The sequence below is a fragment of the Ambystoma mexicanum genome, chromosome 11 (assembly GCF_040938575.1).
Source record: "Ambystoma mexicanum isolate Mex_15411 chromosome 11, UKY_AmexF1_1, whole genome shotgun sequence".
In the NCBI taxonomy this organism is placed as follows: Eukaryota; Metazoa; Chordata; class Amphibia; order Caudata; family Ambystomatidae; genus Ambystoma; species Ambystoma mexicanum.
The window spans coordinates 735230409-735246223 of NC_090934.1; the positions used below are offsets into that span (position 1 = coordinate 735230409).

Consider the following 15815-nt stretch of genomic DNA (forward strand, 5'->3'; position numbering starts at 1 on the left):
TAAAAAAAATAAATAGCACTTACCGAGATTCAGCTGCAGCTTTCCTGCTCTGGTCTCTGGTCCGCGTCCTCCGAGTCCCGGCACTAATGAAGGGAAAGCCACCCAGCGGTAGACTTTGTTTACTACAGCCTGCTGGCTTTTCCTTCATTAGTGCCGCAAAAGCAAAAGCCAACACAGGAGGGCCTCCATTTCACAAAATGGCGGCGCCCCTGTGCTTGCTTTTTCGAATTTTGAGCTTGAATAGCTCAAAATTTTACATAGGAAGTTTTAAAACGGAGGATGCTAGTATTTTTTTTTTATGTGGCCTATCTATTTTTTAAATAAAAATTTTTACTAGACCATCCCTTTAAGAAAGGCGGGGCAGTTCTGGTGAGAAAGTGGTTATTTTTGTCTGTGTGTTATACATTTCAATCATGGCGACACATTTAAAAAATATTTCTTGAGGATATGCTGACTTTGGTGAAAAAGGTGGTTTCTCATTGTTTCTGTTGTCCGTCCACAAAGTGAGAGAGAGAGAGAGAGAGAGAGATGTGTGTGTGTGTGTCTGTGTGTGTGTGTGTGTGTGTGTGTGTGTGTGTGTGTGTGTGTGTGTGTGTGTGTGTGTGTGTGTGTGTGTGTGTGTGTGTGTGTGTGTGTGTGTGTGTGTGTGTGTGTGTGTGTGTGTGTGTGTGTGTGTGTGTGTGTGTGTGTTTTTAATAAACCAAACAGTCGTCAGCAATGATTGAAGTGTCAAGAGTTACATTTAAAGGAGTTAAAGTACTTCAAATAGAACACCTAAATCATCCAAGCTCAAAATAGAACACCTAAATCATCCAAGCTCACAAATAATTCAAACATTACACACCCACACCATAGGCTTGGCCTTTCCAAGAAGGTGGCTTCTGGCGGAAAGGTTGGCTACAATCTTTGTGGTGGGTAAAGGGGAACTTATAACACAGCATGTTCACAAAAAGCTATTCTGTGTTCAGAACATAACCCTTACAAAAATGGTCATGTTTATATTCCATCATAATATCAAGCTTATTGCAACATTCCAGGCATCAAGGCCTACTAACTGCCCTAGTATAAGTATAAGAAAATATGTAAAATGTCTGCTGGGCCACTTACTGCAGATTATCTGGGTACACTGGCAGTCCTGTAAACAGATAATGAACGACATTAGACAGGCCTCATCACAAGTTGGGCTGTTGCCCTTAAATCTGGCGGTAATGGGCTGTTTTTACCTCCAGCTTTTATCTGGAGGTGAAAATGCCATTTAGCACCCGGTTTTGTATTAGCCTGCAGTATTAGCGCCGAAAATGCCCCATTGGATCCAAGCCAATGGGGATTTACCGTTAACGCACAACCTGTGATCCGGTGGTAATACCGCTGGACCGGTTGATGCTAAGGCTATTACAATTGGGTGGTATTACATCCGGGATACAGCCCAACTCGTGATGAGGTGTTTGCTGCCCATTGACTCTACAAGTGAGCACAAGTCCAGTTACAGGAACTTCCATGACAGACGGACCATTATTGTAAATAAGATTGTTGGCTCAGGTGTGACAATAACAAACAACACAGAGGAAACTTATCAACTTGCCCAAAAAACAGACAGTGAAATATAAAAGTTACACATCATGTTTTGTACTATTTCATTGTAGGCTATGCTGCCTTCTGCTGCATTCCCAACCTATCTCCAAGAGGGAGCCATGGCCCTTACACAAGAGATGCACTGGGGCAGCAGCAGCTCATACATGAGGTGCTGTGTGTAAGTTGAACAGCATGGGCCGCAGGCTTCAGATTTTAGAAACTTGGATGTGAGGATCTTTTTGCAATATCTAACTGAGGAAGTAGACTGGGGCATGCAATTACATTCGTACAATTAAAGGTAAGTGTTGGTCAAGGGTAATACCAGCATTTGAACCCGGGTCTCCATGTTCCAAAGGCAGCCACTTAGCAAGTACACCAGATCGCCCCGAGGGTAATAGACACAACAGCCAGAAAAAAAGGCAGGCACTGTAACACAATGCAAACGCGCCCTGTCGCCTTCCTTGAATATACACAGAAGCGTCACATTACACACACGCGCGATGCACGGTTCAGTACAAACAAGCCCTGTGTTACAAAGGTGCTGCTGGCCTGGTTCACGGCTACGCTAACATTGCTCCCAGGCCCTCCCGTTGTAATGGGTTGCTGTGGCGTTGGTAGGCCGTAATCTTCACACACTCTCCTCCGCCCCCCATTAATCGCTATCTGTCACGACGAGCATGTCACATCCCATTGCGGACACTTGTTATCCGACCCCCGCTTCAGGAAAGATGAATGGGCAGTTGTTACGTCATAAAGGCTTCCACTGTACCGTAAATAGCGACTCTTGTTTGGCATTGTGCACTAAAACTATGGAATAGGCCCAAATGTTCATTGGACGCATTTTCATATTGCTTTCTTTATACAAGCTTAGTCAATCAACACTATAAATAAATGTGTTGTGTATATTGTTTTTCAAGGACCATTCAACTGTACAGAGCTCAGTCATTTGGGAATGCCTAGTTAACAATCATCAAACCTATGTAATAATAACACACATTCCTGTAAATATTCAGGCTAAAATGGAACTCGCTGAAGCATTCAACTGTGTGTGCGTATCAACTATAGGCTTATGAGCGGGCTAGATGAAGGAGTTAGGGCTTAGTGCCAATATCTGAGAACCCGACAAGGCGGGCTCCGCATTTTATCCTAATTATTGGGTCTAATAAAATGAGCAGCATTGAGTTGGATAATAGTGGCACTTAATATTTACTGGGGTATAAAACAGTTAAACTGTTAAAAGAGCGGTGTAAAACAACAACACAAATGGTTGCATTCAAAGTTTCATACGGTGTGCGTGTTTATAAATGACAAATAAAAAGTTGTATATGTTTTGTTGAAACTACTAGGTTTCCTGAATTCGACTTCAGTTCTCAATAAAAGGTCAAATCTAAAGAAAGGCATGTGAATGAAGGGTTAATATTTTTTTAGGTGAAAATGTGACTACTGTGGTACACGAATTCCAGTGGAGAAAAATGCAAGCAGAAGCATAAACGGAGCATACATTGGAGTGTTCATTTTTAAACAAGTGGTACATTTTGTCAAAGGCATACATGTTACACTTTCAACTGGGGGGGGGTGGATTACTCGCAAAGTCAATCCATACATGCGATGGGGCACGTGCGGCTCACCTCCTGAAAACACTTAGCATGTGCAACCCACCTAGCCTGCTAAGTGAACGTACAGAGGGTAAATATCCTGCGACCGTGTCCACCCACCGAGGTGTGCACGATAAAAGTGTAGATTCACGAATGCAAGCAGGGCAACGCGTGACCGTGCTGCCTGCTTAATCATTCAAACACCTGTAGTTCCCCACTCCTCAATGCCCCACCCCCGCACACGCCGTTTGAACTGCACTGAACACAACCAGGGCTTATTTTGTCTAGTGGGGGAAGGGGAAGAGCGTGTGTCTTGCCCTGGGCGAGGCCACATCCAATCAATTCCCTAACTGCTCCTGTCTAATGAAGGCCCGGGCAGCAGCCTCGGAGTGCCCCTGCTGCTGGCGTCCCTGCAGGTGACTTTCAATTTGTGTGAAGAAAAATGTCCCTATTCCCAGGCTCCCTCCCGGTGAAAACTAGGGCCGTTTCTTTCTGTCGTGAGCATGACACATGCCCCTGTGCCGAGCCGTGCCGTCGAGCTTCCGCACGCGCAGCTTCCCACTGGATCAGGTTGGGTAACACCATCACAAACTTGCACAAAGAGGACACCAACTCGAAACGCTGCATGATCACAACACAAGCCAAATGCTGGCTCCCCAATAGTCTGCTATAAACAGCAAGCCGATGCAGTTTAACACCTTTATTTTATTTGTGCGCACGAGAGAAATGACACCTCCTCTTCTGTGTGATTTTCACTTTTGTCTTGAGCATATTCCGTAATCGCTCCAATAAATATGTAAAAAACCAGGCGGATGGCATTTTCCAACTATCCACTTAGAAGCATGCTCCATTTACTTCCCAAAAAATTACTATATCTAAAATATAATTTTCCTCCCTACTTAAAACCATAGTACGAAGATTACCAAATGGCAAATTAAGTTGTTCTATTGCAAGGTCTGATACCAAAGTTGGCATGCATGAGGGATAAGCACTTGAAATGTTGTTCGAATCCACATGTAGATTGCACATGTGCCCTGCTTTGGCGGGTGCAGTGTTCTGGGTGCACAAATGTGCAGACCAAATAGTTTATCTGCTGCAATGCTACTTTTTTGTTTCGTTTTTTTAAACACGTATTCTTGGTTTTCTGATTGGGTAATGTCACCTGCCTTGGGTTATTTTGACGTGTGTCTTGTACGCAGTTTAAACCCACATAAAACATACTTCATAAGTAGCTGCTACATGCCGCGTCCCCATTTTAAAGGTCTGAGATCTGCAGTTGTTCGGCGAAAATATAACTCTTCCAGCGTTTACGTCTGTATTCCTGAAATGTCGCTCGCTTCAAGTTAACTCAAAAGGCTAATCGAATTATCTTTATCTCTCTGCTCCAAACCCCCCTGGCGGATCCACAAAAGTCACAATTACTAAATGTGTACACATTGTTTTCGTTTCCTGGCATCACATGCACTCCAAACACTGATGAGGGTGGATGTGCTGTGGAGCGGGAGCAGAGCAAATCAAACAACAATGACAATGAAGGGAATGATACGCGGCCAGGGCCTAGAGCCTACCGAGGGGACGAACTTCCCAGCGCCGGATGCCTGCCTCCCCCGGGTCCCCCGCCGCTGCCAGCTTTCTCTGCACACCGTGATTTTGCTGACTCCCCGAAACTGTGCCCTCTGCCGCAAAGCGTGTCCTCAGCCCTGCAAGAGAGAGGGTGACAAGGCATGGGCATGTCTGCTTTCAACAACAACAAAATATCCCGTTTTAATCCAGCAAAAGGACAAGTGGACAAAAAAAAGCCGAAACCCGAGGACGCGTGAAAAGTCAGACAAAATAATGCAAAAAAAGTAGCTGGGCTGGCTCTTTTATTTCACAACCGCTGCAGCCCAGGCGGGTCCCAAGTTCTTCCTTCTCCGGGAAAAATGTGAAAAATGTCTTTTTTTTTTCTTCAGGCGGCAGCGGCAGCAGCAGCCGTGACTCAGGGAAGTCAGGCAGAGCAGCAGCCTGTTGCAGGAGCAGTGGAACTCCGTGAAATAACTTGCAATGCATCCTTCCTACTGCCCCTAACCTAAGATGGGGGTGAGGGGGACATGTGCATTTATTATTAACCGCACGCAACCACCCACTCACCCCTCCTCCTCTCCACAGCCCCGCAAAAACAACACAAATAAACTTACCCGGCACCTCTGCAGAATCTGGTATTTGCAGCCGGATGGAAACTTTCAGCCCCCCTCCCCAGCTATCCTGGCGCTATAGGCGGGGGGAGTGGTTCCTCGTAGGGGGGTGAAGGTGCGTGCCGGTGGGGGTCCGCATGGGGCGCTTCCCTTGGCCAGGCCCCGCTCTTCAGTGTTATTTGTAACGTGCTGAGCGGCGCGAGCGATGCGAAGAATGCCCGGAATGAGGGAGAAGGAATGAAATGAACGCCAGGACCGAGCTTGGGCGCGCGCGCCGGGAGGGGGGTGGAGAGAGGGAGGGCGTGCTCGCGACGCAAAGGGGCAGAGGGTTACGTCATAGGGATGTCCAGGAAGAGCGCAGGAGGATATGAGCATACACGGAGTGTACACACAGTCGACATTTCCTGTCCCCATTCCGCGAAGTGGCGGATATATGAATGGCCGCGATTCTCATGTTCTGCCTGAAGGCGTAATCCCTGATACATGTGTAAATTCCAATTCTCCCGTTTTCAGTGGATGGCTGCCCATATTTGTTTCTTGGACCTTTTAAAAAAAATAATCTCCCGTTTTTTATTCTCTCTCTTAAAACACTCCCCTAGTGCCTGGGCAATGTTGCTCTAAATAGCATGGATGTCCTACCAATGTCAGGATAATGACGGCATGCCATTTCCTCAGGGCCGAACCACGTACAGTGTTTTATATAAGGTGGGAAATCGAGGGGAGACCATAAACGGAAGACAGAACTATTTGTTGACAAGGCAGTCTTGAGATGTGTCTTCCCTGCCAAAGAAACCATTGTATTTGTCTCCTATCTAACTCAAGAAAAGACATATCAGAAGGTGCAGTTTGCAATTAACGTTGAGCAACATGTTCGCCTCCAAAGCGAAAAACTCAGAATACACACTGCAGCCCACTTCCACTCACGAAATTAGCATTACGGTTACCCCGCCGCCACGGAAATTTTGTCAGGTTTCTTAATGTAAGTTTCGTGTATCATGACGAGGAACTTCGCAGTGGTCTTTTTTTTCTCGATCTGTGCTATTTTCGTGCAGCAACACGAGAAACTGTGTTCATGTGTTTCTGAATCATGTGAGGATCATGACACAAGAAACTTTGTGTGGTTCTTTTTTCGATCCGTACTAGTTTTGTGCAGTGGCACGAGAAGCCTTGTGCAGGTCTTTTTTCGATCCATGGCAGTTTTGTGCAGCGGCACAAGAAACTTCATGTGGTTTTTGACAATCCGTGCTAGTTTCGCGCAGCAACACAGAAACTTCATGCAGGCTTAGTTTGGAGCCGTACTAGTTTTGTGTTGTGTTGCAGCAAGAGAAACTTTGAAAGTTTTTTTCTAACCATCTCAGGCCCGCACAGCGGCTTGCGAAACTTCGTGCAGCTTTTTGTTCAATTAGTGGTTGGGTCGCCCAGCGGCACGAGAAACTGCACAGCTTTTTGTTCAATTCATACTAGTTTCATGCAGTGGCCCAAAAAACTTCATGCCACTCTTCAATTTGTGCTAGGTTTGTGTAGCAGCATGAGAAACTTTGTGTCGCTCTTTTCGATCCGTACTAGGTTTGCGCAGCAGCATGAGAAACTTCACATAGCTCATTTCGGTTCAGGAGACAACACGAGAAACTTTGAGCCTCTCTTTTAAATACGCAGGAGAGGCAGAAAGGAGGATTGCAGCAAAACAGATGTAGAGGAGGTCCCAAGTATAGCCCGCGCTCCAGCCGTCCATTTTGAAGTACCAGGAACGTTCACACCTAGATATGTGACGTATGATGAGCAAATAAACCAGCAGAGAGTCGCAGTGGGGCTCTGTCCATTACCTACCAGAAGAACAGCACCTATTGAAGTACCAATACCAAGGAAACCATGGACAGTAAGGTATCCATTGAGGAAGCCAAATCAACCAATAAAACGAAATGAAGATCGTCTAAATACAGTCCCTGAAGAAACCAAAACGTCTTGATGGAAGACGAATGGTGACGACACAAGAACCTGGACTAACTCAAGTATATAAGAAATGATGACCAGAGAATAACGTAAAGAGACGAAAATGCCATGAATAAAGGAAATTGTGAACCTAAAGTGAAAGGACAATGTCAAACATAAGAAGCTTAAGCCATGAGCATGATGAAGATAGTCAACCAAGTTTACACATGTACATATGCTTGGAACAGCAAGACATATATACACAGTGGGAGGTCCTGTCCTATAAAGTTTAGGGTACTGCACGTGTTTTAGGGCAGTACATTCTTTAACCTTCCTAGGTTTCTAATGTCAGGCTCAGGGGATCCCTAACACGAGGTGAGAAAACAACCTTAAACAATTAATAGGTTTTTATAAAAGTAGCCTTTTTTATTTCTTAAGTGGCTTTTTTTGCAATTTTTTAAATATAGAGAAAACAAGCATTCAATTCAACTCAGAGATTAATGTGAATAGGCGTGTCAAGGCATAGAAATTCACAATGAAGAACCAGGAACCATTTACATAATTCAGTCAAAAATGCTGGTCTGGGACTGTGTTTTTTAGAACAAAAAAGGGAAATATACAATTTTCCAAATTCAACCTTACATAGATCGATATACACAGTAAGTTCCAACTCCTTATCTTTTTTAGAAGGAGTCGGCAGGAGGTGTGTGCCTTATTATTTCATAGCCAAACAAAGCCTCCTAGTAGCATCATATTAGAATTCAATTTCTTAGCATACAATACTTTTTTTCAAATGATTGACATTTTCTGTATTGAGGTAGTACAGAAGTGGTAGTGATGGCCAGCTAGGGCTGGTCCGAGACCGAGAGAGACTGGTCCGACGTCTGTTAGTAAAATAAAGAAAGTTCTGTGTGTTCCTGAGCTGTGGTCTTACAACAAACTGCCACTAGGAGCACTGACGCTCCTTAAGGAGCCACTTAAGAAATAAAAAAGGCTACTTTTATAAAAACCTATTAATGGTTTAAGGTTGTTTTCTCACCTTGTGTTAGGGATCCCCTGAGCCTGACATTAGAAACCCAGGAAGGTTAAAGAATTTACTGCCCTAAAACACGTGCAGTACCCTAAAGTTTAGAGGACAGGACCACCCACTGTGTATATATATTTTGAAACCCCAGCCCATTACATCCTGTCCAATACCAGGGTTGCCCCTCCAGTTACAAATGGAACCGCAAGACAGCTAAGAAAATTGTGCGGCTTGCTATGCTTAGTAGAAAGATAGTGCGGCAAGTGCCACTTTACATAATCTACCTCAAAGAAGTATGTTATATAAATATATTTCCACTTTGTACAAGAAGCAGAATCAACCAAAAGGTTACTAAAAGGCCACACAAGAAGAGTTTCATATTTGGCGAAATCAAGACTACAGCGGCAGAAATGAAATTCAGCAGAGGTAAATCGTGCCTGGAGAACCAAGGTCGTATCTGTCAAGATGGACGAACCGTGGCTACAATTAATTGAAGCAAAGAACAGAATATACTGGTCTGAAGGGTCAAGATAAGAATCTGAAGGCAGGTGGTGGGTGAAACGAAAGTCAAATACACAAATTGTACGAAGAAGAGGCAAATTCACGGTCTCTGAACCACGTGACCAGCTAAGCAAGCAGAAGTAAGTCTTATCGTACCCATCCTCCTTAACTTTCTCAGAACAAGAGGCAGACTCAAGGCCAAACTACAAGGCAGTAATTGACACACAGCCACTAAGGTGATGAATGGCTGTAACATAAATTGAAGGAAAGCTGGGGTACAGACTTACTCCCTGCACCTGGCCTTATTATTCTGCGTGTTGCTAAGCGAAGTGGAAAAGTACGGGTGGGGTTGGTGTCAACCCAATCACAAGGGATCAAGTAATCTAGGGTCCTATAGTTAGTAGAACCAATGAGACGTCATACTCTTAGTGACATCTACAGTAGCTAGTTTGAAGGTAGGGCTTAGAGGCCCCACCTGACAGTGTTTACCCAATCCCCTTACTCCGTTACCATATACAGATATAGTACCTATAGTAAAGTTACCTTTTCTGAACCAATAGAATTGTATGCCAACTTTTAAGCGTTACACGTCAATGATGACGAGTTTTCAGTATCAATGTCATGATTTTTATGAAGTTTGTTGGAGTTGAAGAGAGAAGGAAGATCACGCCACTGCTGATATTCATAACTCCCCGTTTTTTGTACTTGTCATTAAATGGACTCCCTTTGCCAAACTGTCAAGTTGTCATTATTGATTTGGTGTTGGAGTATTTATTGTCTTAAAGTGCTTCTGTGCAAAACCCTGACTCTATGGGCCGGTTGGGGGTCCCGGAGCACACTTGGTAGCAGAGGATGGTTATCGATTAGAATAAGACACCCATTGACCGTCGACATAAAGTAACTCTAGGTCCTCGGTAATATCACGAGTCCTTTGCCATCTGGCTGAGTAGACCGTGAAGCTCCCCGTAGACAGTGGTAGAATAAAAATAAAATCTGCAGAACGAGGTCTGAAGGGACCCGTGTTAGCCATATAACCCCTTCCCACTACTACGGGCAGCTGAGCAGGAGAACGGCTGGAGAAAGCGGTGACGAAGGAGGTGATCCCGAGCATCCAGAGAGGAAACATGCGAATGGTGAGTGAAAAAGACTAGATGCTTTGGCAAAAAGTATATACCTTAAAACAAGTAAGGGAAAAGGTAACAGAGGGAGGCGGGAAAACAAAATATAGTCAGAAGTAAAGTAGGATGCATATATATATATATATGGGGAAGGAAATAGTGACTCAAAGGGTGACTAAAAGTAGTAAAAAAGGATACCGGGGAGGACACCCGAGAACAGAGGCAATACCGGGGGGAACACCCGAGAAGAGAGAGGATTCACCTTATTCCTACGCTTTAATATAGCGGCTAGAAGAAACTTGTATCCAGAGTCCTGAATGAAGAGGAACAAATAGGTCACCACAGTGGTTAAAGACGCTTGTGAAAGGGATACGTTTAAACTCCATGGGGCCGATTCATGGAATTATTTGTGCCGAAAAACGGGGATTTGTGTGCCATTCTGCCCGCAAATCCCCATTTGTTAAACAGGGATTTGCGGGCAGAATGGAGCACAAATCCCTGTTTTTCGGCACAAATAATTCCATGAATCAGCCCCCATGTCGGGGTAATATTAGAGGCAGAGGTATATGTGACCAGCTGGAGTTTGTCTAGTATGTTAATGTCTGTTTTATGTGTTATTTGTTGTCACGTCGTAGGTCAACATTTTTCCTCCAAGAACTAGCATAAAATGTATGCGAGTAAGTAACTGAGATATTGTAGTATACAAATTGATGTTTATTGATAAAAAAGAGGATATATAAAATTTTTGTGGAAAAAACAGGATTGGAGCTTGCGACGATTGGTGCTCGCTCATATTGTTGGAATTGGTTGTGACGGAAGACATTTACAAGTGTTGTATAAAGTCAAAGTGAACAAAGTTAAATATGGAAGACATGACTCCATTAGTACACCTGTGCAAACAGTTGCCAAAACACGCACCTAATCTGAAAAAGTACAGTGCAGAATGGGTTAAAGGAACTGCCCACAAAATGTTTATGCCTTGGCCCCAGGGTGGATCCTTATCTAAAACAGTCTTGCAACACAAGGCGACATAGTTGCACGCCACATACACGGGCAAAAAGTTAGGTAAACGCCTAGCTAGTCTAGAGTTGTGGCAAATGTACCAACAGGATAAAGAGGAGGAGCCGCAGTAGATTGGATACTTAATGTATGTACAGAGGGGTTTGCGACGCCCTCAGCACCACCCGCCCCGCCTGAAACTAAAACTGAAGACAGTAAGGACAAAGGGTTATACCCGTTAAGAGAACTTAAAGCAGCCACAGGGTATAGCAACCCGGCATATGAGTCACCTAAGCAAAGGGGTGATGAAAATCTAGACAAAAATAGAGATAGAGATATCACCTCCAAAGTCCTGAGGGACAAGGAGAGACACGAGAATGAGAGGAAAGACCAGACACAAGCCAGTACATCTTTCGACACATAGAGGCAAAAGATGGAAAGGGAATGAGGATAGAACTGATGAGATAGCACTCACACAGAACGGAACAAATGGATAGGAGGTCAGATTTTATTGAAATTCAATGGTAAAGGCATTGATGACGCGAAACAAAAGGAGAAGCTAAATGATGTACAGAGAAGGGAGAAGGAGAAAGAAAAAGGATTGAGAGACAAAAGAGTAAGGAAGAAAGATAGACAGAGACGAGAACAGTTATATCGTGAAGAGCAAGAAAGGCAACATGATCGTAAACAGAGAGTGGCAAATGATCAAGACAGAGAGGAGCAGCGAAGGATAGAGGAAGAACAGAGGATACGAGAGAAAAGAATAAAGAGACGAAGGGATGAGGAAATCCTAACGGCAAACAAACGTAGAGATGGAAAGAAAGAGGAAGAAGATAGGGTCAGAGAAGAAGCGAGAAAGCGCAGAGAGTTCGATGACGATGTAGAACGTAAGCGAAGACAGAGCGCACGCAATCTCGAATATCTGGAAAGAGAGGTTAAAAAACCTGAGCCAGTAGTAGACTAGGAAGAAATAGAAGACTTCTTTCCTGAGTACGATTCAGTACCAGGCACGTCTAGGGCTAATATCGAGGATGACTCCGACATCAGAAGCATCAGAGAGACGATCGATAGAATATATGATGAAATGGGGCTAGAACAAGTACCCCAAGGGGAGGGGGAAGACGAGCGCCTGGAGAGCACTCAGCTTTACGATACTGAGGACATCTCCCGAAGTAGTGGGAATAGAGAACTGTCCCTAGATAGGTTGGACATAAGTAGGAATAAAGAGGACGCAAGTAGTTGCATGAGTTGGGTGCAGGCAATGTCTGACGCTGAAAGAGAGGAGCATGAGGAAAAGGAGGAAGGGAGGAGATGCGAAAAATGATTCTCAAGGGGGAAAGGAATAAGATGGTCAGATACTAGTGAGTCTGCACCGAGGGCATCAAGATCAGCCACGCAGTCAGACCGACAAGAAGAAGTATCTCATGGTCAGAGGGGGGTGTCTCCACCACCCTATGTGAGCCGGCTAAGGACATTGCCAGGTAGAAGGTGATGCGGGAATATTACTCCTGCAATAGACAGAAGAACAATGAGAGAAGACAGAGAGGGCTATACGTCCCAATTTCCGTTGCTCGAGAAAGGTGGAGCAAGACCACAGTATATTCCATGGCCACACATGGATCGGGAAAACCTGAAAAATAAGCTTCCAATGCTGACATCGGGAGTCGGAAAATGGATACACGAGTTAGAAAAAATGACAGGAGGGAACACGTTAGCTATAGGGAATATCAAAGTTCTCTTAATCGCCATACTTGGTGATAGAGCAGACGATGTGTGGACACGGTGTTACGCTCACCTGGTATCCACAGGGACGCCACTCAGCCCTGGTTGGATGATATGCACCTCGAACCCTCTTCCCGATCCCGGGTGGTGCTTCAGATGGAAGTTGAGCCTGAAATACAGGAGGGCTGGGTTCAAGTCTGGCCGTCTCTGGTAGGGTCTCTCCCCACCTTGTTTCTGTATAAGGCGTGCTCTCCGTCCTGCTCTCTTTGGCAGAGGTGCGTAGTCTCAAGTGGGGATGGGCGACCAAGTTACTTCACTGGTGCGAGCCCTTTCAAGTGTCTTTAAGGTAGGTATTGCTGCCTTGCAGTCTTGGTATTCAATACTGTTTGTGTTTAATGTCTTTTCTCCTCTCTTTATGTGTGCAAGAGATTTGGCATTTTCGTGCAGGCTGGGTTGAGCACCTGCCGGTAATGGATGGCGCAGAGTGCGCAATGCTGTCTGGTAAGTAATGCACGGTGCTGCTTCGCCTTGTATATGCTAACCTGTGTCTTCCTCTTTCTTTTGCAGGCCGCAGTGGTCTTTTCTGGCGGGCGTGATGTTCCGGGACCATGCTGACCAAGAGGCGACTAACCAGGGGAGATTCTTGTGATGTCCGTTGTTCGTGTGAAGCCGTTAGTGTGCGTTTACTAATGCTGTCCTTCTCTCTCTCTCCTTTTCAGCTTGCTTCGTTCCAGAAAGTATGCGGTGCCCAGAAGATGTAGTTCGCTGGATCGACTGTCCACAGGTAAGCAGAATCATGAGTTAATGATGGGCTGAAGACAGGATGGTGTTCACAGGTAAGATTCCTATAACAATGTTCTTTTTCCCCTCTGCAGGTTTGCTGTTCCAAGGGTTGGTGGTATCAAGGACACTGGAGACCGGACTGGACACGGTGAGCGTTACGCTGCAAACTGCTGCTTGGGTGTGGTTTAAATAGCCTTCCAGTAAAGTAGTCCAGGTAAAGTAGTCCCAGGCCACCACACCCAAAATACTACACCACATAGCTCAGTTCTTGGGAACTGGGCTATGTGAGTGCCTCCATGTTGACTGCCGGCCCACAGAAAGTAGTCCCAAGTAAATAGTCTTGATTTAAAGATGTTCTCCATAATGAATATGAGCCTGGCGCCAAAGGTGCCAGGACTGACTCCAAGAGAGTTTCGGATTAGGTTGTAAGGCCTCTGAGGCCATAATGGAACCACAAAACCTGGCCCTGCCTGGCAGGTTGACTTGCCATTGGGGGTCTGGGATAAGGGTCATGACACACGGGCAGGTTACCCTGGTGTGACCACAGTTAATACCGCACATGACGGAGCACCATTTAACAATTGCAGAGCCGCGGTGTGGAAAGCATTACGATCGCTTTATCCAGATACTTCCGATATGGGAGCTATCATGACTCGGAAAATGAAGGAGTCAGAAGACCCGTTGATTTACATACAGAATTTCCAAGACACGTGGGTACTCGAGACTCGGGAATCTTGGGGGAAATCTATACCCGTGTTCTACCATATATTATGCCAAGGGCTGCCAGAGCCAGTACAGAAACAGCTCAAGAAATTGGTAGGTATCGAGGCCAAACCGTCGTCGGAAATACAGCTGACCATTGCACACTATTGCAGGCTACTGCAAGAAAAGAATCGCAAAAAGGAAGCTGCTTGGAAAGGTGAAGAGGCAAAATTAGTACAGAAGAAATTGTCAAAAATATGACCTTGAAGGAGCAATGATAACTAGCGCAGACGGATCGAACATGCAACAAGCCAATAATCCATAGCAGAATAATCAGAGCAATACGAGGTTTTACCCCAGGGGAAGAGGATTTAGAGGACGAGGATTGCAGAGTAATCAAGGAGGTTTTCAGAGTAATCAGGGAGGTTTTCAAAACATGCAAAATGGTAACCCAGATACGTCAAATGGGCAAATGATCCGACCACCGGCAGTATGTTTGTTGTGTGGGATGACAGGGCACCTAGCGCGCGCATGAAGAAGTCAAGGCATGATGCAAAACGGCCAATGAACAGGAGCAGATATGGTGAATCCACCTGTGTTTTTACAGCAGGGGGAAATTGAGTTGCACACAGTGCAACTGCAACCACCAGGAGCACAGCAAGGCTTGCAACCTCAGAATTCGATGAACTTTCCGCAAGGACAGTCTAAACAGTCACCAATGCAACTGTCAAAGACAATATGTACAGGACAGGCTTGAACCCTGGAATGAGGAGTAACGCTGATGATGGGGGAAGTTTATTCGCACAAGGTGGGACAAAATTATATATGGACTAGGACAGCGCACTGGGAACCCTGGTGTGTTCTATCCTATCAGTGACACCAGACCCTCACCAGGAACCAAGGCTGGATGTCATTGTAGGGGATAAAGAATATTCCTTCCTAGTTGACACAGGTGCAACACATTTGTGTATACGTGAAGGCAAGTTTTCTTTGTCCGGCGATGCTATAAATACTCAGAGTTTCACAGGAGCTACAAGTCGTGTTCCTTTTACAAATGCACTTCCAGTCTCTATAGGAGAATGTGTTATGAATGTAACTTTGTTATATTCGCGACAAACCCCAGTAAACATCTTGGGTGGAGATGAAGTTAAACATGACAATCTTGTTCACGGTGGATGGCATAGTATGCTCCACTCCAGGAATGCATTATCTGAACATATGCAAAATGATTAGAGCATACGCAGGACACACAACTATGAGGGCTGTACCACTAGAGCCAGAAATATTCACATACAGAGTACGTGTGCTAATGACAGGTCTGCCAGGCCTTGCATACAAAACCATGAGGACCCTAGATGATTTCCTCTTTAGGTCAATGATACCTATGCACGAGGAAAAGGGACAAGTATTTCCCTTGATGATACACACAGCTGCAATACGAGGGAAAATGGCTTTGATTGATGGCTGTGATGATGAAGGCCGACAATGGTGCACAGTAATCGCCATTGAAGAAGGGCACAGATTGACTGACTTCACTGATGATGATCTGTTTGGTGAGCAAGCAGTTGAGGTGAACTTGACCTTTTGGGTGAGGATGATCAAAAGAGAATTGCATCAGAGAATGATGCTGGCACAGAACCGTCCTGAATATTTTGAGAAAGACATGGCCCAGGTGCCTGTCTCAGTGTGGATCACA

The 15815-nt window shown here is 45.1% G+C and overlaps 1 protein-coding gene across 5 annotated transcripts in view; it reads right to left on the minus strand.

Moving 5' to 3' along the window:
• The window catches only part of TEAD1 (TEA domain transcription factor 1), a 791559-nt gene extending 785935 nt beyond the window's left edge, over positions 1 to 5624 (minus strand). For 2 of the 5 annotated variants that reach the window (XM_069623633.1, XM_069623631.1), the window contains exons 1-2: positions 5345 to 5622; positions 4736 to 4867 (exon numbers count right to left, since the gene is read on the minus strand). The gene's annotated coding sequence lies outside the window, so the exon portion shown is untranslated. Of the gene's footprint in view, positions 1 to 4735; positions 4868 to 5344 lie in introns of all 5 variants that reach the window. The other 3 variants (XM_069623630.1, XM_069623632.1, XM_069623634.1) reach the window with 3 other exon arrangements.
• Positions 5625 to 15815: the final 10191 nt, after the last annotated feature.